This window comes from Canis lupus (assembly GCF_048164855.1).
Source record: "Canis lupus baileyi chromosome 16 unlocalized genomic scaffold, mCanLup2.hap1 SUPER_16_unloc_2, whole genome shotgun sequence".
Taxonomy (NCBI): Eukaryota; Metazoa; Chordata; class Mammalia; order Carnivora; family Canidae; genus Canis; species Canis lupus.
In genome coordinates this window covers 140,670-165,748 of record NW_027326429.1, presented here as the reverse complement: position 1 = coordinate 165,748, position 25,079 = coordinate 140,670, and the positions used below count along the sequence as shown (strand labels likewise).

The 25,079-nt window shown below is 38.8% G+C and overlaps 1 long non-coding RNA gene across 1 annotated transcript in view; it reads right to left on the bottom strand.

Annotated features, from left to right (window-relative positions):
- Positions 1-19,112: 19,112 nt before the first annotated feature.
- LOC140629554 (uncharacterized) overlaps positions 19,113-25,079 on the bottom strand; it is an 81,393-nt gene continuing 75,426 nt past the window's right edge. Inside the window, exon 3 of the long non-coding RNA XR_012027405.1 lies at positions 19,113-21,064. This is a non-coding gene — a long non-coding RNA (uncharacterized lncRNA). The remainder of the gene's footprint in view (positions 21,065-25,079) is intronic.

Here is a 25,079-nt window from a genome sequence, read left to right as displayed (position 1 = left end):
CCATTCGAATGGTACATGGTTCTCCAACCTTTTATTTTCAGGCTGTAGGTGTCCTTCTGTCTAAAATGAGTCTCTTGTAGACAGCAAATAGATGGGTCCTGCTTTTTTATCCAGTCTGAAACCCTGCGCCTTTTGATGGGGTCATTAAGCCCGTTCACATTCAGAGTTACTATTGAGAGATATGAGTTTAGTGTCATCATGATATCTATTCAGTCTTTGTTTTTGTGGACTGTTCCACTGAACTTCTTCTTAAAGGGGAATTTTAAGAGTCCCCCTTAAAATTTCTTGCAGAGCTGGTTTGGAGGTCACATATTCTTTTAGTTGCTGCCTGTCTTGGAAGCTCTTTATCTCTCCTTCCATTTTGAATGAGAGCCTTGCTGGATAAAGTATTCTTGGTTGCATGTTCTTCTCATTTAGGACCCTGAATATATCCTGCCAGCCCTTTCTGGCCTGCCAGGTCTCTGTGGAGAGGTCTGCTGTTACCCTAATACTCCTCCCCATAAAAGTCAGGGATTTCTTGTCTCTCGCTGCTTTAAGGATCTTCTCCTTATCTTTGGAATTTGCAAGCTTCACAATTAAATGTCGAGGTGTTGAACGGTTTTTATTGATTTTGGGGGGGGGGATCTCTCTATTTCCTGGATCTGAATGCCTGTTTCCCTTTCCAGATTAGGAAAGTTTTCAGCTAGAATTTGTTCAAATACATATTCTGGCCCTCTGTCCCTTTCGGCGCCCTCGGGAACCCCAATTAAACGTAGGTTTTTCTTCCTCAGGCTGTCGTTTATTTCCCTTAATCTATCTTCATGGTCTTTTAATTGTTTGTCTCTTTTTTCCTCAGTTTCCCTCTTTGCTATCAACTTGTCTTCTAGGTCACTCACTCGTTCTTCCACCTCGTTAACCCTCGTCGTTAGGACTTCTAGTTTGGATTGCATCTCATTCAATTGATTTTTAATTTCTGCCTGATTAGCTCTAAATTCTGCAGTCATGAAGTCTCTTGAGTCCTTTATACTTTTTTCTAGAGCCACCAGTAGCTGTATAATATTGCTTCTGAATTGGCTTTCTGACATTGAATTGTAATCCAGATTTTGTAACTCTGTGGGAGAGAGGACTGTTTCTGATTCTTTCTTTTGAGGTGAGGTTTTCCTTCTAGTCATTTTGCTCAGTGCAGAGTGGCCAAAAGCAAGTTGTATTGGGAAAAAGAGAAAAAGAGAGGAGAGAAAGAAGGAAAGAAAAGAGAAAGAGAAAAAAAAAAAAGGGAAGAAAAAGAAAAAAAAACGAAAAAAAAAAAAAAGAAGAAGAAAAAGAGAAAGAAAAAGAAAGGAGAAAAAAAGGGGGTGGGGGAAGGAAACAAATCAAAAAGCAAAAAAAAAAAAAAAAAAAGAACCACAGGGAAGTATGTTCTGATTCTGTGTTTTTTAAGTCTTTGGCTTCTCCTGGAAGTTGTCCGTCTAGCTGATCTTCTGGGGGAGGGGCCTGCTGTGCTGATTTTCAGGTGTTAGCAGTTGGGGGAGCTGCTGTGCCCCTGCCTGGTGCAGGGCTCAGTGGGGGTTGTTCACCCCGTGAGGCCGCAGGAGCAACAGCCCCAGTGGCGGGGCAGCTCTGGAAACCTGGATTCAGCTCCGGCAGGAACTCCGTCTGCAGGGCCTGGAGGCTCTGGGCGGGGCCGCTGATCTGCTCAGCTGGGGCAGGAGCGTCCTCGCTGTCCTGGGCCCTCCCGGCCTCTGCCTGTCCCGGGGGAGGCGGGATCCTGGGCTGTGTCCCGGCGCCCTGTGCTCCGGGGCCTGCGCTGGTGGATTCGCGCTCCCGGGCCGCGCAGCCCCCTCCGCGGAGCTGCCGCCCGAGCCCCTCCGAGCTGCTCCTGGAACCGCGCAGGCCCCTCTGCACGGAGCCTCTTCCTCTGCCCGAGCCCGGCCGAGCTGCTCCCGGGCCCGCGCAGCCCCCTCCGCGGAGCCGCCGCCCGAGCCCCTCCGAGCTGCTCCGGGTCCGGCCGTGCGCGCTGCAGCCCTTAGGGAGCTCGGCGCACTCTCCTGGGCGCGCAGTTGCTGTTACTGTCCCGGGGAGCCCGAGGGCATCCCCGCCCTCCTGGGTCCTGCTCCAACTCCCCGCGAGCCCCTTTCCCCCGGGAAGGTCGGTGCAGCTCCTGCGTCTCCGGGACGGGGCTCTCCTGTCCTGGGGACACTCGCCCCGGCCTCAGCCCGGCTCCTCGCGGGGCCCCTCCCCCTTGGAGGCCTTTGTTTCTTTACTTCTTTTTCCCCGTCTTCCTACCTTGATAGAAGCGCGAACTCTTCTCACTGTTGCATTCCAGCTGGACTCTCTTTAAATCTCAGGCCGAATTCATAGATTTTCAGGATAATTTGAAGGTTTTCTAGGTAGTTTGGTGGAGACAGGTGATTTGGAGACCCTGCTCTTCCGCCGTCTTGCTCCTCCCCAGTTCTGTCCTATAAACAAATAATTCTACCTCTAGGAATTTACCATATAAATATTCTCTCACAGATGCCTATATATATATATATAGAGTAATATTTTGTAATTTATAATATATGTATTATATATAGTAATATATTTATATATAGTAATATATACTTATATATATTGTGTGTGTATATATATATGGATGTGAACATACTTGCGGCATCCTTGTATACAGAAAAATCTTTTTTTATGTTAAGCAGTAGCTTCCTCATCGTCTCTAGTTACTGATTGAAAATCCTCAGTACGTCAGAGTGGTAGGGAAAGAAGAAACCTCCATATATCCATGCTTACATTCTATTCTATGTCTTTTTGTTAGCCTTACTTCCAAATATACAACAGTTATAAACTGTAATATGAACAATCATCAGGATTTTCTTTCCATATCATATCAGACACTTTTCCTTAGACTTTTATTTATTTAGCTTCGTCTAGAAAGGGAGCTCTCAATTCAGACTAGGCACCAGAATCACCTGAGATATATTAACCGAATTCTGGGGTTTGCAGCCAGTGGTTGCTCCCAAGGTAATTTTAATGTCTACTAGGGTTGTGGATCTTTGGATATAATCAGTAATTTGGTTTATCATTGGAAAGCTGAATGCTTTAATTGACTTCCAATGGATTCCTATCTGTTGTGAAAATTTAGGAAGATAGTTAAATGTATTTTCTTTCCAGGAATTCTGATCCTTTCCTCTTCCATCTGCTATATAGTTTTAGGTCTATTAATGTCAGTCTAAGATATTTTGTTATAGAAATTTGATACATTGCAGTTTTACACAACTTTTACCCCAGTGACCAGACCCATGACTTCAAGAGTTCTGCAAGCTCATACTCTTACAAATTTTGACATTCTACATAATACACTGTCAGGTTAGCCTCAATGCAGTGATTAATTTCCTTTAGCTGGAACATTCTGACTGGTTGCCCTTTGTTGATCTTGAGTGCCTTGTTACACATTGTGTCTGTTGGGTAGTGGCACTTGTTTTATTTCTCACAATGACTTGTTGAAAGAAACATTAATCTCTACTGTTTCATGCTTGGTCCTCTTTCTTGGGAGTGTATGAGTTGTGATCAATAAGCAATAAGACACTTTTTTAAAAAAAATGTGTTTTTATAAGATATTTTTAGCAAACTGTCAGAACTTGAACATAAAAATGAGTATTTACGTCTTAGGAGGCTATGTGCTAATTCCAATATACTACTCAGGTAATTTTTTTTAAACAATCTTGCTTTTGGAATTGCTTTTGGATTCAGTGGCACTCTTTTAGAACATCCATCATGGCAAAATTTCATTGTTTGAGACTGAATTTGGCTTATAAAGATAGTAACTAAAAGTTGCTCAGATAGAAATCTACTGAATTTTGTGGACTGCATAGTAAAGAAGTTAATACCACTTGGTTCAAAATAAAGGTAGGATTAAAAATAAACTACTTTCGGGGAGGAGGGCGGGGGGTGGGGGTGAATGGGTGACGGGCACTGAGCGGGGCACTTGAGGGGATGAGCGCTGGGTGTTATGCTGTGTGTTGGCAAAGTGAACACCAATAAAAAATAAATTTATTATAAAAAAAAACTACTTTCTTTGTGACTACACTTGGCTTTGAGAATAATGGACTTTTTTTTTTTTCCACAGCAGCTGGTGGTAAATCAAATTATCCCTAGGTTAATAAAGCCCTGTGTTTTGGCATAGTCATTATTCTTATTATTGGCATGAAGTCATACTGATGGGCACAGTGGTGTACAAGGAAGGAGTTAGCCTGTGGATTGGTATAGATCATTTAACTCTACTAGTCCTTATGTATAAAATGGGAACAATTCCAACCAGGTGAAAATGCTGTCAGAATTAAATGAGTGAATTTTTAAACATTTTTATGTATTTATGTATTTATGTATTTATTTATTTATGAGAGATAGAGAGAGAGAGAGGGAGGCAGAGACACAGGCAGAGGGAAAAGCAGGCTCCATGCAGGGAGCCCGACATGGGACTCGATCCAGGGTCCCCAGGATCAGGCCCTGGGCAGAAGGCAGCGCTAGACCGCTGAGCCAGGGCAGCCCGGGTGGCTCAGCAGTTTAGCTGTCTTCAGCCCAGCGCGTGATCCTGGAGTCCAGGGATTGAGTCCCACATCAGGCTCCCTGCATGGAACCTGTTTCCCTCTCTCTCTCTCTTTCTCTCTCTCTCGAATAAATAAAATCTTAAAAAATAATAATAAAAAAAATAAACTGCTGAGCCACCAGGGCTGCCCATAAATGAGAGAATATTTTTAAATGCTTTGTCCCAACACTTTTCACATGCTAATATGCATAGTAATCTCCTCATGTCTCATTAAGATGAAGTTTCTGATAAGTAGGTCTGGGCATGGCCTAGGATTGTGCATTCCTAACAAGCTCTTAGGTGATGCTGATGGACTACCCCTGGCATTGGAGACCTTTAGCCCACGTAGGTAAGTTGGTAAATCAGTAAGAGCTAAATTTCCTTCCTTCTTGTAAGCCATGTCTCCATTTTCATTGCATTAGGGGTTTGGATTTTGGTGAACAACTATAACTATTAATACTACTACATGAAAGATCCTGGACATTATCACAAAGAAAGTGACTCAGGATGCACATACTAGAAATAAGATGAGCCCCCATGTTTATGGGCTTAATATATTTACTCAATAAGAAAAGTGACCTAGGTTCCTGTTGTCTGAAATTCCATTCAAAGGAATGGGTAGACAGGCACCTGAGGCTGTAAGCGGCAACCAGTCTCATAGTGCAGTAGTTTCCAAAAGTGAATGTCCCATGCGTAACTTCTATGAGAGGGAACAAAGAAAACAAACTAGAATCAAAAGAACTGAAACTAGGCAAAATAAGCTTTCAGGGCCAGGTGTTTTCACCTGCAAATATCTCTTGAGCCAACAGTAAAAGGAGAAAGAGTTTTTAATGAAGTACACAGGCAGAGAGGTAGTTGTTTTTGTTATGAAATTTATTTTATGGGCAGTTATAATGAAAATGTATCTTTATCATTCCAAGTCAATAATGATATTCAGCAGTAGTCTTTGTCCTCCCTTCACTAAGGACTGCTGCTGGCTATTAATCTTTTCAAACATAATGAAAAATACAACCAATCTAGGTATATTGAAATAAAATTAAATCCTACTCAGCTCTAAATAGTATTCTGTTTGAGGTGACATGATGATGTCTGGCTAACAAGCACACTACACTCACAATAGTCACTTTGTTTCTTTGTACCCAAGCAGATAGTGTCACCTCACACTGCCAAGCAGCTACTCAAAAACAATCAAGAAACAGATATATTCTCAGTAGTGATTTAGGGAGTTCTTGCAAGTAGGCTTTTAGCAATCCTTGACAAGGCACCTTCATCATATTTCATGAAGCTTGAAAAACACTCTGTCATCTTTTAAGATCCTTAGTACTATCTCTCACATCATGTTATTTCAAATCAATCATTCCATATCCCGGACACAGTTCCTCCATGAGGCTTTGAAGTAGTTTGATCCACTAGTAGTATTTTTACTGTTATATAGACTGAAAATGCAGACCCTCCAGACTTGCTGAACACTTTAAGTTGCTTTCAGATAATTCAGGCAACAGCACAAAACATAAAAATAAATACGGATACACACACTTAAATTTTCTGCCTTTGCCCTTGGATCACTTAGATAATAGAAACAAAATAAGACTCCCCATCTCCTCCCCGCTAATTCCTTCAAATCCCAAACACAAAATGCCTATTTTGCCTGATTCACCAAATATTCATCACTCCTCTATTTTAGATTGCCCACTATAGATCCTCTATATGTGCTTTGCTGTTAACTCCCTTTCTATGAAATACAGTCTAGGTGTACTGAATTATTTTAAAGCATAGCCAAAGATGATTTCCTGTTAAACATGTATTTAAGAATATACTTCAGAACCATTGATTTTAAAGTCAACTAAAAGTCTGGTTCTTCTACCTTTTGATATTTGCATAGTTGAAATGTCACAACAATGACCAAAAAAGACGACTTCTGTGAGCCAGATAAGCAGCCTCATTACTTTATGAATCTACCACAGACATGAGCATATATGCAAGCATTCTTATAAGACTATATAACTAAAATCCCAAACACAAAATGCTTAATTAATATATACATTGCTTTTGTGGTCTACTTTTGCAGAGTAGAAAATTCACACATATGAAAAATGCTATCAGAAACCCAAGCAAGAAAAGTAATGGCCATTAATATGAGTTTTTCAATAATTACAGATATCAAAGAGTTGGGGTTCTATCGTAAAAATAAAATACATTATGTTCACTCAATAAGTACATTTATTGTACTTAATTAGGATAACCTAATGACCAAAGGCACTGAGAGATCCTAAAATATCCTTAATCAAACTAATGTTGAAATTTGTGTGTACTTTTGAAGTCAAATGTATCTTGAGTATGAGAATCCTTTTTAAAGTGGTAATTCATACACAGAACATACCCTGCTGTCTGGTAATCACTGCTTTGCTCTGAAGTGTAAAGTAGAGGCAAAGACAACAAAAAGCTCATAACCTAAAAGAGAGAGAGAGGGAGAGCATGTGCACATAAACACCTATGCTATGACTAGGCCAGACACTAACCAGTACTGAACAAAGGTTTTGCCAAGTAAGGACCATCTGAAACATCAGAAATATATGTCTATGCAGTTTGTGTATGTACATACTTTACATGAACAGCATTTAGAAAATTTGTATTTTGGCCACTGGGGCGGTTCAGTCAGTTAAGTGTCTGCCTTCGGATCAGGTCTTGATCCCCACATAGGGCTCCCTGCTCATCAGGGAGTCTGCTTCTCTTGCTCCATCTGCCTGCTGCTTACCCTGTCTGTGCTCTCTCTGTCAAATAAATAAATCTTTAAGATAAAAAAAGAAAATTTGTATTTTATTTCATAGTAACTACATATATTGACACAAACTACATATATTGACACTATTGAAATCTCTCCTTTCAACTAAAAACTTTACAGTTTTTTTGAGCCATCCATTGTTCCAGGTAATGAGGAAATTCCTACCCTCAAGCAGTGGGAGAAACAGTCAAGCAAACAGACATTTCTGCAGGTGAGCCTCCAAGACCTTCCACATTTGAATTTTCCCTCTGGATCTCCAGGCTCAACTGATTTCTTAACATGGATGAATTGCAACTACCAAACTAATACACATGCTTTTTATCTCACATAACTTTTAATTCCCATTCCCTTCATATCTTCCATATAATATACTCTGCTCCTTTCCTTCCCTTCCATCCCCATACGTCTCCCCGCCTTTGCTCCCCTTTCCTCCCCTTTCCTTTCTTTTCCTTTATCCATTCACATTCATCAGCTTCGTTAGGTTTTATAATTATCTATCATAAATTTGGCTGCTCTCTTAGCAAATGGATGCTATGATTATCATTTGATCATTGAAATTCTCAGTAAACCATATTTTTGTTTACATCATGTTTGACTTTTAGGTGGCCAAAAATAAGACAAAAATGTATTCAGTGAAGTCCCTCAAGGATACAGAATGTTCAGTCCAGGTCAGTCTCTACCTCTCCTGCCATCTTCTCTCCATCCACATTAGACTCTTACAGGACTTTGAGGTCTAATTTTTCTTTTTATTCATCTTTGTGCCACAAGCATCTAATACAGGGCATATTCAGGGCATATACCTATTTAGGTATAAAATAAATGAGGAAGAACTAGATAATGAATATTGCTCCTCACAACAGTACCCTAAAAATTGTAAGAAAATGTTCAGCTAAGAAGGCAAGCTAATAGTTTATAGCAACAAGATCAAAACCAGAAAGAACTAATTGGTTAACTAGAAAGGTTCATTATTCAAAATTCTCTGAAATCCCTAGCATTAGGGTTAACACAGGTTACTTTGCATATCATTGTAGAAGTGAAGAGCATTATGAACTCTTGAGCCAGATTACCTGAGTACCAATCCTGGCTTTGTCACTTGTTATCTGGATGAACTTGGCAAGTTATTTACTCGTTCTGTACTTCAGTTTCTTCACCTGTAAAACTGTCATAACAACATACTACCATCCTCATAATGTTATGAGGATTAAAAGAGATAATATTTATAAATTGCCTAAAATTGTATTTGGCACAGTAAATACTCTGTATTGATAAATACATAGATAATACCAGCACCTCCCAATCTGAGTCTTGAATAATTCTGTTCCGACAAGATGCTCTATGTAATTATATGTTGAATAAATTTTGAGAATGTTGCATTTTGTGGAGGTCACATTACAGATTTGTAAATGGAAAGCTTTAAAAAATTTTATGAGGGTGGTCCAAAATAGTGGTATAGTAAGACTCTGAACTCACCTCCTCCCACAGACACACCAAATCTACAGCTACATATGTTATAATTCCTCCTGAAAAAGAACTGAGAAGTAGCTGAATAGTGCCCTCCACAAGGGAAAAAAGGGCCACAATGAGAGGGGTAGGAGAGTCAAAGACATGGTCTTGCCCTTTATCTGATATGTCATTATTATTGCTTCTGTGCATGGCAATTACTATACTTCTTTTTTTTGTTTTGTTTTGTTTTGTTTTACTTTTTTTTAAAAAATTTTGTTTATTTATTATAGTCACAGAGAGAGAGAGAGAGAGAGAGAGAGAGAGAGAGAGGCAGAGACATAGGCAGAGGGAGAAGCAGGCTCCATGCACCGGGAGCCTGACGTGGGATTCGATCCCGGGTCTCCAAGATCGCGCCCTGGGCCAAAGGCAGGCGATAAACCGCTGCGCCACCCAGGGATCCCAAAAAATATTTTATTTATTTATTCATAGAGAGACAGAGAGAGAGAGAGAGAGAGAGAGAGAGAGGGAGAGGCAGAGACACAGGCAGAGGGAGAAGCAGGCTCCATGCAGGGAGCTCGATGTGGGACTTGATCCCGGGTCTCCAGGATCACACCCCGGGCTGCAGGCAGCGCTAAACCGCTGCGCCACCGGAGCTGCCCTGTTTTTATTTCTAATAGCTGAGTTATATATAAACATGCTCTTGTCATGTTGTTTTTTTTTTAATTTTTTTAAAAAATATTTTGTTTATTTATTCATGAGAGACACAGAGAGAGAAGCAGAGACACAGACAGATGGAGAAGCAGGCTCCATGCAGGGAGACTGACGTGGGACTCGATTCAATTCAACTTCACCTCTTCATAGGGGAGTGACAAGTTTCTAGAAGGTTTTATGAGACTAGAGAGATTACTGCAGTTATTTTTGGAAAATATAGTCTTCTACAGATACATCAACTCCTTAGCTTGGAATCCCCTTTCTTTCGTTGTTCTCTATGAAGCCCAGCACATCCTCAGTGTTCTGCTTAGACATCACTCGCTTTTACTGTGTCACGTGTATGACTCATATATTTGTCTATTATTTCTCTTTATCCAATACACTTGTTGATATCTAACTTGTCATTATACTATGAGCTCCTTAAGAGCCAGTACTGCAAACACTACTAGCTCACTGTCAATCATCATATAGGTGACAAAGGTTTGATGGTGCTGAAGCAACCTTTCACTCCCATAGATGTTACTCCCAACCCACAGTTGAGTTCGGCCCATAGAGCCAGCTCAGTAAGGCCCCTGATCTCAGGCCACTGATTTACAGCTTTGCTACTCAAAGTGTGGTCCACAGACCAGCAGCAGCAGAGCCTCACCTGGAAACTTGTTAGAAATGCAGACCATCACACCTTATCTGAGACCTACTAAATCTACATTGTAACAAAATCCTAGTGACTTGTTTGCATATGAAAGTTCCGAGAAGCATTGTTTTAAAGAACAGCTCTGGTCCACTTGTGAATAAGTCAATGCAGCCAAGTGAGTGTGTCCATCTGGACCCCATGCCTCTGCTTCTAGGCTATGCTTCTAGTAAACAGAACTGTGGAATTATCTGCCCAAATGGCTCTTTCTGAAAGGGCACTGTATTTCTGTCATGTACCTCCCCTCTCCCTCCTGCCTGTAAAGCCCCTCATGGTATAAGGTAGACCCCGGGAGGCAGGCTGTGGCTGGGACTTCCCATTTGTACCTTTTGCCTTGGGCCCCAATAATAGTTAGAAGTAAGCTAGCAAGGATAATCATTTTTCCAGCCTTGCTGGTGGGATTTTGATAGGGATTACATTGAATTTATAGTTCAATATGAGGAGAGTGGCCATCTTGACAATACTTAGCCTCCCAGTCCAGGATCATGACATGTCTTTCCATTTACTTAGGTCTTCTTCAATTTTTTTCAATGATGTTTCCTAGTTTTCAGCATGCAAGTCTTATATTTCTTCCATTAAATTTATTCCTAAGTATTTTATTCTCTTTGTTGTTTTTGTGAGGGAATCATTCTTTTAATTTCTGATTTTTTATTGTTAGTATATATATATATCTATATATATATATATAGATATATATATATATGGTTAACATATATGTATATTGTTTTTGTAAGCTTGCTAAAGTTCTTTATTACTTCTGGAAATTTTTTTGTGGATTCCTTTGGATTTCCATATAGGATCATGTCGTCTGTGATTAAAGGCAGTTTTACTTCCTTTTTTTCCCTTCTAGTTGCCCTTAATTTAAAAAGAATTTTTTTTTTATTGCACTAGCTGTAGAATCTCCAGTGTGAAGTTGAATAAAATTGGTGAAAGCAGACATCTTTGCCTTGTTCCTAATCTTAGAAGGAAAGCATTCAATATTTCAGGCATTAAGTATGATGTTAGCTGTGGGTTTTTTATAGATGCCCTTTATCAGGTTGAGGAAGTTATCTTCTATTCTTAGTTTGAGAGTTTTTATTATCAATAAATGTTGGATTTTTTCAAACGCTTTTTCTGTGTCTATTGAAATGATCATGTGTTTTTTCTGCATCTTTTGAGATGATCCTGTGGTTTTTGTCTTTTATTCTATTAATCGACTACATTTTCATTTTTTCTTTTTCGTTTATGTACTTTCAGGAATTTTTAGGGCTTCCTGAAGTTCAAAGCCAAAAGTTGTTAAGTTTCACTTCTTCCATTTGTCTTGGAGGCAACTAATTTTCTTCCTTGAAATAAAATAATCTGTTTGTCAAGTGTTACTCCTACTGGGATGAGTCTAGTTTCTCTTCCTTCTTTTGGGTTTTAAGTCATCTCAGGATTTTGTTGAAATACTCTAAAATGAATTAGTCTTCCAAGGAGCAAATGGGTATAAATTTATATAAAATTTAAACCTACTCAGGTAAAACCTACCCTCTCGGTCATTGCTTTTGCAAATCACTTGAGAGCCAGAGGAAAATAAGTCTCCAGATACTGCTTATCTAGAAAAAGTTGTAGAAACAGAATTGAGGACTGGAGGAGAGAGATGATGTATAGACAAAGATTCTGCAAAGAATCTTGTTTGAGTGAGCACTTAAATTAACAAAACCCTACCCTTTACCACTATGTCTGATACCTACCATCAAAATCGGTCTTTGGAAAAAAAAAAATCAGTCTTTGAGTCCAGTATCAGAAGTATTGTGTGTGTGATAAGATAAATAACCTATTTTAAATGGGCAAAAGAGAGATGCCCGGGTGGCTCAGTGGTTGAGCATCTGCTTTCTGCTCAGGGCATGATCCCAGGGTCAAGGATGGAGTCCTGTGTCAGGCTCCTTGTGGGGAGCCTGCTTCTCTCTCTCTGCTTGTGTCTCTGCCTCTCAATCTCTCTCTGTCTCTCATGAATAAATAAATAAAATCTTTAAAAAAATGGGCAAAAGATTTTAATAGGAAGTTTAGAAAAAAACCTGTATGAGTGGGACTAAAAAACATGTGAAAAGGTGCTCATCATCATTAGTCATCAGAGAAATGCAAACTAAAATCACAATGAGATATCACTACACACCTTAACAGATGGCTAAAAGTGAAAAGGTTGACAATACCAAGTGTACATGAAGATGTGGGAAAAACTGGAACTCTGTTGTTTTCAATATGCTGGTAGCAATGTAGAATAATATGGTCACTTTATTTTTATTTTATTTTATTGTATTTTAATTCCAGTATAGTTAACACACTGTTATATTAGTTTCAGGTGTATAATATAGTGATTCAATAACTTATACCATCACTGTTGACAACTGATTGGCAGTTTTTATAAAGCCAAATGTAAACTTACCATATGACACATATATTCTGCTCCAAAGTATTTACTCAAGAGAAATCACAATCTATGTCCAAGAAAGAATTGTATACAATGGTATTAGCAGCTTTGCTCATAATAATTCTAACATGGAAATAACCCAAACGTCCATCCACATGAGAATGGATTAAAAAAAAAGGTATATCCATCCATACAACAACATGAATGGACCTCAGAAGCATTTTGCTGACAGAGAAAAAGTCAGACACAAAAAGTACCCACTGTATGATTCTATCTATATGAACCTTGAGCAGGTAAAACTCATCTCCAATGATGCAAAGCAGATCAGTGGGTGCCTGGGGCTGGGAGGTCAGGTGTAGGATGAGATTAACTGCAAAGGGGCAGGAGAATATCTTAGGGTGAGGGGTAGTGTTATATAATGTGAGCATGGAGATATTTGCACAGGTGTATATTGATTATTAAAACCCTTTTCACTGTGCACTTAAGATAGCTGACTTTTATTCTACTTCAGAAAAAGTTGATCTAAAAAGAAAAACTATATACATAGTGAAGAATATTGAAATAGAAACTTTTCTTGAAGATTGATTTATTGTTTATTTCATTCATTTAGAAGACAGAACAATTTTTTTAAAAGATTTTATTTATTTATTCATGAGAGATACACAGAGAGAGGAGGAGACATAGGCAGAGGGCTCCCTGTTAGGAGCCTAATGCGGAACTTGATTCCAAGACCCCATCATGACCTGAGCCAAAGGCAGACGCTCAACCACTGAGCCACCCAGGTGCCCAAAGCAGAACAGTTTTTATGGGAAGAAGATATGGTTCCTGAGACACACTGTTCCAGAAGGAAGTTTGAGTGACCTGCTACTTTGGTGAAATCCTTCAGGTGACTGATGGCTGCAAGGAAAGGGATCCTGGGGAGTAGGGGATGGATAGGAATGGAGGGAGGCTAGAATAGACTTCCTGCTGCATAACTGTCTAGATGCTTTCTGGTACAAAGCCATTCACTCTTTGTTACATTTCTACTAGAATTATTTTGTCTTTAGTTTTTCAATTTGTTGAATGTCACTCTCCTAAAAGGAGTGACAAAGAATTTCAGGAGAAAATAGAACAGTTGAGTGGGATAGGGTGAGGGACTGGAAACATTCAGACAAAGACTGCTTAATTATGTTGTAAATAATTTACTGCTGAGAAAGAAGAATGACAAAGCCCTTAAAGAAGCAAGGAAGAGTGGGCTGGGGTGTTCCAGAGGCCAGGGAAGCTTGTGTACTCCTTTGACTTAATCTTGCATTATTTTTCTTCTTTACTGCTGTCAGACAGCTCTTGGAAGGTCTGTATGCTCATTTATTTAATTTAGCATTTAAGTCCCATGTAACAAGCTGTACCCATGATTTTCAAACATAAATGTGTACAAGACTCTTGTGGGGAAATGCAGGTTCCTGAGCCCCATCCCTGAGACTCTGCTTCAGTTCCTTCAGGATCTTCATTTTATCCTATATGGTTTGGGTACATTGTCTTTACAGACATTTGAGAAAAACTGACCAGGAAGGTTATAGGTGAGAATAAGTAAGCATAATTTGATGATCATATTTTCTTTTCCAGAGAAAAGAAACACAGAAGTGATCAAAAGAAATCTTACATTAAGAAAAGCATCAGAGGCATCCAGGTGGCCTAGTCCATTAAGCATCTGCCTTTGGCTTGGGTCATGATCTCAGGTCCTGGGATGGAGCCTTCCATTGGGCTCCCTGCTCAGCAGGAAGTCTGTGTCTCCCGCTCCCTCTGCCCTTCCCCATCTCGTGCTCTCTCTCTCACACGTAAATAAATACAATCTTAGGGGTGCCTGGGTGGCTCAGTGGTTGAGCGTCTGCCTTCAGTTCAGGGCTTCATCAATTCCCAATTCTGAGAATTGAGTCCCGCATCAGGCTCCCTGTGAGGAGCCTGCTTCTCCTTCTGTCTCTGTCTCTGCCTCTGTCTGTGTCTCTCATCAGTAAATAAATAAAATCTTAAAAAAAAGAAAACATCTGTATTTATTTCAGTGAGGGGTGTGTATGTGTATGTGTGTGCTTACACACTTGTGCACACAGTAGGAGAGAGCTAAGATATTAAGTAGGAGGTTTAGAGCCTTCTGATATAGGGAACATATGCTTTGCTACTTATCACCCTGACCCGGATCTGGTTTTAAAGACTCTACTAGTCTATGCCTCAAATCCTTTTTTCCCAAAGCCCATCAAATCGGTAGCAAATGTGAAACATTTGCTGGCCTGTCCACCTAATCCATCATAGTACAATACAAAAAGATACGAAGAGACTGAGGTGGATAAAGGAAATCAATACCCGTTTCCTGTTCTTTACCTTGAGATCCTTTGTCTGGTTTCACTATGTCTTCAACAGAATAAGAAACATAGCTTGAATTCCCAATCAAAATCAGATAAAATGCAGGCGATAAGACATTGTGTCTCTCCTTTCTGAAGATAAGAAATTTGGGTTATAACAGAGCCAAATTGCCTAAACTCACTGCAGTTTTTTAGTGATTAGAAGTTTTTTGTGATTCATAGGAACTTATATATTTAACCATAAGGTATTTAGAAACAAGGCAAATATTCTAACAATAGAATGTTGAGCAAGTTGAACAAATATTTTAATTCTCCACAAATTATAAATAATTCTGTATACCTTCCAAGTTAGATTGTAATCTTTCTTTTCTTTTTTTTTTAATTTTTTAATATTTTATTTATTTATTCATGACAGAAAGAGAGAGAGAGAGAGAGGCAGAGACACAGGCAGAGGGAGAAGTAGGCTCCACGCAGGGAGCCCAAGGTGGGACTCGATCCTGGGTCTCCAGGATCACGCCCTGGGCCAAAGGCGGTGCTAAACCGCTAAGCCACCCAGGCTGCCCTCTTTCTTTTCTTTTTCAAGATTTTATTTATTTATTCATGAAAGACACTCAGGAAGAGAGGCAGAGACACAGGCCAGGGGAGAAGCAGGCTCCATGCAAGAAGCCAGATGTGGGACTCTATCCCCGTACCCTGGGATTATGCCCTGAGCCAAAGTCAGATGCTCAACCACTAAGCCCCCCACATGTCCCATAATCTTTCTTTTAAAATTCCTGAGTACTGGGACACCTGGGTGGCTCAGTGGTTGAGCATCTGCCTTTGGCTCAGGGTGTGATCCTGGGATCCTGGGATCCAGTTCCACATCGGGCTCCCTGCATGGAGCCTGCTTCTCCCTCGGCCTGTGTCTTGGCCTCTCTTTCTGTGTGTCTTTCATGAATAAATAAATAAAATATTTTTTTAAAAATCCCTGAATACTATTACACTGTACATACATAAGCAAATATAAATATATCCATGATTTCCACACTTTATGGAGCAATATAAACAAAAAATATAATAGTTCATTATATTTTCTAGCCTGATGGCCCCATAGAGCAGTCTTTGCAAAAGTTTTCTAAATTGTCTATGAGTTTTTTTTTAAAAACCATGTTTTTAACACATACATATATATATATATATATATATATATATATGTCATTTGGACACTTAGAAAATTATGTGCTTATTACATACATACTACATGGTTTTCATTTATGAGTGAAAGATTTTTCAAGTATGAGATCAGCTGCTTCTTGATAGCATACCTAAGGCATTTCTTCAAAATGGTCATGTAGTAAAAGAGAATAAACCTTATTCCTTAGCCTTTGCATAGAAATGTGTTTAGTATAATACTTGTAGATGAGATCAATAAAGTTATAGGAGACTCTAAGAAAAAGATGGAGAAAAAAAGCCTATTTACAACAGGTTAATAAAGCTCATGTGCTTGCCTAATAGCCACATTTCCCACCTACACATGAGCATCAACATTCAAGTATGGTTAATGTGGGCTACCTTTCATTTTGTTTATTATTATACAGCTAGGGTTATGCCTTCAAATTGTCCCCCATAAAAGAGGGAGTTGCTTAATATCCAAGTACTTATGGTGTTTCTCCTCTTGTGGGGCTCTCTTGATTTTTAAGTTTTGAAATACAACAGAGTACTACTTGGGAATGAGGTATTAGCCTGAAATGACCCTCTTTAACATAAGCCTTAGATGTTGATAGAAGTCCCTGGTGAAATAGGTTTCAAGTTTTAAAAGGAGGCAAAGAAATGTAATACAGCTATAATTATTATTATAGGGAATGTGATCTCATAAATACTTGTATAAGATATCATTGCAAAAAGCTCTTAAAATTACTTTTAAAACAAGTCAGAAAATTATTTAGTTCACAGGCTGAACTAGAAGGAAACTTTCCTTCTAGTTATATGTGATTTAGGATAAATTCTCTAATAGCATCGTATACGGATTTAAAAGTGCTCTAATTCAAAAACCTACTTGGACGTTAAGATGATGTATTGTAATAAGCTGTTGGATGAATCCGAGATTAGTTCTGGTCATAACAATGATGCTGTATTTTGTTAATTTCCATTAGGATTGCCCTGCTCTAACAATTATTGCTTGTCCCTGGGTGAAATATAAGTGTATGTGTTCCTTTGTAAGCATTTGCTTATAAGAGAATGTGTTATGCTAAAAAAAAAGGAGTGATTAACAAATTTGATCATCTTCTCTTCTACTTTGGAGCAAAGTGGAACAATTGGGCTTAGCTGCTGCCCATGTAATACCACACGCGGAGTTAAGAAAGACTGATGAGCCCAGGTTTTGGGCTGAGACTTTTCCATCCATAGCCTCTCCAATCCCTTTGCCATGTTCATGTACACAAGGTTACCTGCATGCTTTCATTCCCAGCTTCTGTGTCTTTGTTGAAGGGTTGCCCCAAGTGTCTAGATTCTAATTTCCCTACACATGGAGGGTTGGCAGTACCTAGGAATTTAAGTTCTCCCAAATACAGTCCTTAGCCAATGGTTAATAGATGCAGGGGTATAATATACTCCTCCCTGGCCGCCTAATGGGAATAACTGAGGAAGTACCTATACTGTTGCCAGAGCTTCCCTGTAGCATCAATCCAGTGACCAGCTGTAGGATTTTGCTTGATAACCTTACTGGCCTCCTTTCTTCCCTAGTTTTCACCATTGATTTGTTCTGGGAATGTTTCCTAATCAATCACTTTAACATGAATCCTAATCTCAAGGTCTGTTTCTAGGGAACTCTTCCTAAGAGAGGTGGTTCATTGTGGATGCTTGCAAGTGCCTTGCCGGGGTCACAGAGGTCGGCCCACACACCTGAATGAAATGGATACTACCCCTGCAGCAGGAAATGAGATGGGCTTCCTTCTTTATAGTTGATTCTGGCCAGATCTCTCCTTCGGGACCTAGGCATTCATTTCCCCAGCTTCTGGGAACATTGGCAGCTCACATTCTTCTCTGTGAATTGTCATTAGCCAAAGGGCAGCCCCCATGGCATGGCTGTTCAATGTGGAGTTCAAGGCCAGGTCTGCTTGTCTCCATTTGGGACAACTTTAAAGTGCTATCCCAACTCTAGAACTTCCATGGCATCAACTGAAAACTGTTGTTATTCCTTGTAACCCAATTCCTTCTGCCCAGCCCTGCTTTTTTATTCCCCAAGGTATTCTGAAGGACATTCTTCCATAAAACTCTTGCCAATAAATCTCTCTCTCAGAGTTTGTCTCCTGAGGAAACTGACCCAAGCTATATTCTTCAACCTTGAGAGAGAGGGGTGGGTGACCAAACTGACAGTTGAGAGGTCTGAAAACAAAGGCTTAGAGAAGTAGTTTGCTGGAGGCTGCATAGTTTGTAAGGATTAACAGAATCTGACTCAAACCACCTGGGTTTGAATCTGGATACCTTTCTATTTGCACATAAAACATCTAAAATGTGTGGCTAAATTTTCTTTTTGGAGGTTTTTATTTTCATTACTTATTTTAATAGTATATTAAAATATTTTATTTACTAGTTTTTGTTTTCTTCTAATGAGAATAACTACTAACTACATATGCTTCAGGATGATGGGCCATGTTAAACTTCTCTCTACCAAGTACACTTATTTGTACTCTAAGATTAAAAAGGGAGTTTTCTGGCACTCAGTACTCAGAAAAACATCCAGGGCAATACTGTGTGCTCTAAGGATATTTCTATATGTTGGAAGGAAGTTTCCATCATGTGCTAATGATAACATTTCCTTTTGGAGCATATGCCCAAAAGAATAGCAGCTTAATGGGAGAACTTTGATTAACTGCCCAGACAAGTTTCTGTCAACTACTATTAATAACAAAAGATATATATGGATCTGAACACTGTGCGCACACACACATATGTACACACTCACACATACTGGATCCTCCCTTTCCTTCACCATCTTATGTTGGGGTCTGTCAACCTGTGAGCAAATAGGACTATAAAAAGTGTTCATTAAATTATTTATTGTGCCTAGCTGGGCTATGGCTGCAGAAAATGAATAGGATTATGCCTGGTGTTTTGCCAGATATGGCCTAGTATTAATAAAAAGAGAGACATAATCTCATCTGCTGTGAAGCTTTAGAAGAAAAATAAATTCTGAAGAAAATATTCTTGATAACATTGGAAATTAAGTCTATAATAGTTTATTGATATTTATTAAATACATTTCATTAGCACTGTTGAGATGGGAAAGCAAGGAGTAAAAGGGAAAAATGAAATGTGGGAATACAGGTTGGCTGGTAAGAATGACAGAGTGAGCCTGATAAACAGGATATGTCTGCGGTTGATTGGTATCCTCAATTTCACTGTTTTTTTCTGACCTGTCATGGATATTTCTCTCTTGAGTTTATGAACAAGGAGATAATCATGATGTTCTGCTGCTGCTGTCCAGTAGAATTTTCCTACATCTTCCATGCCCAATATGATAGTCAGTAGCCATGTGGGGTTATCTAATACTTGAAATGTAAGTGCAACTGCAGAGCTGAATGGTAATTTTCTTTAATTAAAAGTTAAATTTAAATCGCTGTATGTGGCCAGTGGCTAGTGCATTGGATGGTGCAACCTACAATTATGTAATAAGGTGAAAATTTTAGTTCTTAACATTTATCATTAGGATTCCTTTTAGGTATAAAAATGACTTTCCTTAGGATGACTGGTGCTAAGCCCATTTGGGATATATATTCCACTTTATATGTATTAGCTTATTTAATTCCCAGTTTAACTCAATGAGATAGTAATTATTATTATTCCCATTTTAGAGGCAATGAATCTGAGGTTAAAAGAGATTAAGTTACTTGCCAAGAGTCACATAATAAGTATAGATCCAAAGATGTGTCTGTCAGTGGATACAGCAGATGCTGCAGCATCATGGCAGAAGGACGAATTGCTTGGCATGAATTAAGGGATGATGAGATGAGTGAGAAAAATGGAGAGAGTCTGAGACTGAGACTCTATGGGGTGAAAAGCTCATGAGGCTGTGGGGAGGGGACTTGGGTTATGTTATAAACATGGTAACCACTAGCCACATATGCTTATTTAAATTTAAAGACATTAAAATTAAATAAGTCTAAAATTCAATTTCTCAGTTATACTGGCCACATTTCAAGAGTTCAAAAGCCACATGTGCCTAATAATGACTGTAGATATGGTGCAGAAGTAGGGCATTTCCATTATCATAGAAAGTTCTATTGGACAGGACTGAGTCATAGGACAGTTCAGGATGACTGTATCTATTGACCAGGGAGGTGGTTTTCACTGATGTAAAGTAAATCTCTCTTTCATCTTCCCCCCAAATTACCAGCAAAGCCCATTAATTTCATGAATGGCCTATAGGAGTAAATATAAATTGAAGAAAGGGTTATATTTCTTGCCTAGGTCAATATGACATGGTATATGGGATGAGCTTCAAAAGCAAGAGGCTGAAGTCTCAGGTGGTCACATAAGTTGTAAAAGGTGTTCTTAGGGTAGGATTGGAGCTTAAACTCCCATAAACTGTGGAATTAGGGGAGTGATGGTGGTTCAAACTAATTTTCACTAAGATTTGTGGATACTGTGACCCTCTCTCCTCCAGCTGGCAGTATTCATATGACCATTCTTATAATGTGAAAGAGGGAATTATGTTCTACTCTTATTCTTGATCTCATAATCTTTAAAACATTTGTCAAGTTTTCTTGAAAGCTGCAATTTGTAGTAAGTTTGTATTTATCCATCCTGCTACTGATTTTAAGTCACCACACAGGAGACATTCCTGGCTCTAATTAATAATAATGGTTAGCAATCTAAGTACAAAACACTGTTTTAAGCATTTTATACATATTAAACTCATTTGTTCCTCAGAGTAACTCAAGGAAATAGTGTTCTCCTCATTTTAAAGGCAATGAATCCAAGGCACAAGAGACTAGGTAACTTGTCATGAGTCCCATAGTGAGAGAGGCAGGATTTGAATGAATTTTTCCTCAGAGGCCAACACAATGTCTTTCTTGGGTTTCAATAGGCAGGTAACCAGTGTCTTATGGTTTGTTGGCCTGGCTCCTGAATCTTGCCCTTGTGTGTTGCCTTCATGGATACCTCGCTGCAAGAAGAGTCAGCTCTGCAAGTGAATTGAATACATTAATTCACATGCCCATCATTTCTGGGAGTATGGAATTGAAACACTGAAGAACATCAGGGACACCCTGAACACTTTGTAATTGTGAAGGAGCCAACCTCTACCCTTTGGGTGGAAAATAAAAGTTTCCCTGCCCAACTGTGCAGCTCTCTGAAGGAACTAGCTGCCAAGCTATTGAGAATTTCTGGATGTTCACTGAATACCTAGTTGTCATAATTTCACCAGCCATATTACAGGAGAACAAGCAGTAGAGATATAAGCAATCTATAATTAATTGCATATTATACTCCTGTAGAATGGTCGTGATGGGATGGACTTTAGGTATCATCTGGTCCAGACGTTTTCAATGGCTGGGTTGTAGACAAGGAAGACTTTTAAATATGTGGAAGCCAGGTCCTACCCCTGGGGACTCTGATTCCATAGATCTGTGGGTAGGATCTGGACATCTGTACTTTAAGAAGATGTCCACTAAACAGAAATTCATTGGTCACATTTGGAAGATGTTAGAGAAATAACTAATTAATTTAAAATCTGCCAAATTAAGGGGAAAGCATGCACTCATCCTTCTTTTCACTTACCAATGCTAACAGGAAACTTGAATAGCTATTTAGGGAAAATTTCTCATTACAGAAGATTGCAGCTAGTATGTAAAAAAAGAGGTAAAATATCATCATTCTTAAATCCTAATGAATCAATGGATCAAGGCAATGATCATCAATAGCTGTAAATAACACAAAATGGTCATCCTGATGAAGGTACACAACACCACGTATAAAGTGTTCTCACCAAAAACTTAAAATAGAATCTCATCAAGTCTCTATATCTCACTTTCAATTTATAAGAGATATAGAGGACAGAGGAACATGCTAAACAACCCTACCAGTATTCAGTAATCAAAATCCAGACTATGACAACATCTATAGGTCAAATAATCCTGTTTCATCCTCAAATACATTGAAAGGGGGAAAAAGATGAGGGGGAAATCCCTGGAAAACGGATCTTGATAAAGCTCTTGACTTGATCCTACACTTAAAATTATATATTGTTAATTTTGTTAGGTGTGATAATTACGTTGTAGGTACTTTTAGAGTTACTGTAATGTTTATGGATGAAATAAATATTTATGAATAAAATAAGAAGATTTACTTTAAATTATGTCAGAGAAGGGAGGTAGGTAAAGGATTATATGAAACAAGAATAGTCCTAAGTTGACAACAGTTGAAGCTAGGTGATGGACAGTAAGCAGTCATCATACCATTTTTGCAAGTTATGTATATGATTGAAATTGCCAATCAGAAAAAGTTGATAATAAAACTGTGTCCCAAAATGCAAAGGCTGTGGCTTACAGAAAACTACAACTCTCAGGCTGAATCCAGTCTGCTGCCTGTTTTTGTTAATACAATTTTATTAGAATACAATAAACTGTACCTATTTATTTGCCTGCCTGTTGTCTACAATGACAGAGTTGAGCAGTTGCTGCAGAGACTATGTGGTCCATAAAGCCTAAAATATTTGCTATCTGGCCCTTTACAGAAAATGTTTGCCAACTCCTAACTTAGAAGAAGTTACAAACTGAGAAAAGAATTAACTACTAATTTTTTGTTTGGTTATTGTTATACATACCATTTCTCATGTGTATGTTTCTAATTTTTTTCAGCTTTTTAAATAATGTTAGAAGGAATATTAGAATTCAAATATCATCATTTTGTAACTCCTGATGAGTCACCAGTTGTAGGCAATGGTTATCAATAGGAGTAGGTCTAGGCATTGGTCATCAAAGAGTAATACATAATAATATTGATGTAATAATGTGCAATACTATGAATGATGAATGGTTTAAGCTATTGTTCTAAAATATATATATAAGCCTAGGTGATTCCAATGACTGTACCAAGTTGAGAACATTAACCTCCTTTCTCTTTATTATTCATATGTGAAAAGTTAAGTCACAGAACAGATACCAAAAGGGAGTACCCACCCAGAGACCCAGACATGTTTCATCATGTGAGTTCTTCCTGCCCTCTCACGGTGTACTAGAGTGTTTAAAACAAAACAAAATGGTATATGAATCCTAGCAAGATATGCTTTGTATCAGTTTTCTCTATCTCAATTCTGGTAGTTCCTATAAACCATATCGGTCAGTAAAATATTGTGTCCTGTAGCACCATTACCTGCCAAGTGGAGAGAGAAAGGAAGATAGTTATGTAATACCTGCCCCTATAGTGATGGCCCATATATTATCTGTCTAATCTTCTAAAGAATTGGGTGGTGCAGAGGGTGGAGTATTATAATATTCCAATACTAGCTTCTCTGAAGGACTAATATATTGCTGATTTAGTAGTGGTCAAAGTTGAGAAGTGGGAAAGGAATGGTTGGGAAAAACTCTAAGGAAACTTGGGCTCTCACAAGGCTAAAGGAAGTAATGCTGGAGTAGCAGAAAAGCTTGAAGCTGAAAGACTTGGTTCAAGTCCTGGCTTTTTTCTTATGACAAGGTGACTTAGAAAAAGCCCCTTAACCTTTATGAATTGCAGTTGCCTCTGATGTAGCAGGCTAACTTCACAAGGTTGTTGTGAAGATTAAATGGAGTAATGTATCTGAAAGAATTTTGTAAACTCTATAACACTAGGTAAATAGAAGTTCTCATTACTTAGGCTCATTCATTTTGCCAATGAACTAAAGCCATCTTTGGTGGTTGCCAAGTTCAGGAACGTTAAAAGAAGCATTTGGCTTTCTTGCAGATGGGTGATTTACACTGAATCTAAGCTGTTGCATGCTGTCTTTTTAGACTAAATAGCTTACTTTCCATTTATTCTCTTGTCTCTAGGAAGGGAGCTGGATGTGTCATGGAGAAGAAGCATAGAATGAAAAGAGATGCAGGAGTTGAGGCAGCCATACACTTCTTTTAGAAGCAGTATCCCTCTATAATTTGGCAGAGAGAAGGTAAAACGAATACAAAGTAATGTGTGATAGAAAACAGAACTGAAAAAAAAAAGAAAAAAGAAAACAGAACTGAGGGGATGCCTGGGTGGCTAAGCGGTTGAGTGTCTGCCTTGAGCTCAGAGTGTGATCCTGGAGTCCTGGGATCGAGTCCCACATCGGGCTCCCTGCATGGAGCCTGCTTCTCCCTCTGCCTGTGTCTCTGCCTCTCTCTCTCTCTGTCTCTCATGAATGAATAAAAAAAAAAAAAAAAAAAGCAAACAGAACTGAGAAGGAAGGAGTGAGGAACACAGAGATGGTAGATGTACTTTCAGATACACATGGTTTGCAGTCACCTATAGCATGACATTCCAAAACTAAATGCAGTTTCCTGGTTTTATGTGTAACTCTGGCATCTTCCCAGCCTATTTACTTCCTTTGGTTCTAAACAGTATCTGACAAAGTGTAATGCACATAGCAAGAACTCAGTAAATATTTGTGGAGTGAATATTTCCGTTAAGGCTGAAAATTGAGAGTTGGCTACACATATTCCTTTCCTTTCGTAACAGGACTTTGATAGCTTAGAGAAGGGCTGAGCCATTCAAACAACATTGAGAATTCAGTTCAGGTTTGACGTGGTTAATTATCATCCTGTTTTCTCTGGCTTGGCCAGATATCATAACTACTTTCAAAGGTTCTGTACAGCTAGGATACAGCTAGAAGCCACTGACAGTCTTGGAAACTACTATTATCTAAACATTTTGCAGAGATGTATTTTTTATTCTCTGTTAGCAACTGAATTCTTGCTTTTGTATTTAGTCTAATTGCCACTCAGAGCAGAATATTTTTAATTGGTGCATCCTTTCTACCTTGCCCACTTCTAAATATATGAATAAACATGTTTGCTGCTTAAAAAAAAAAGAGTAAGAGTTTCTTGAGAAGGTCATCATTGCACTAAGATTCTTCGATATCTTAGATATTGAATAATATTATAGGTATTAAATGATATAGCTATTAAATAAATGTGTATATTTTATACACAATACTGACTGGATCATGAGGATATAATGTACAACATGGT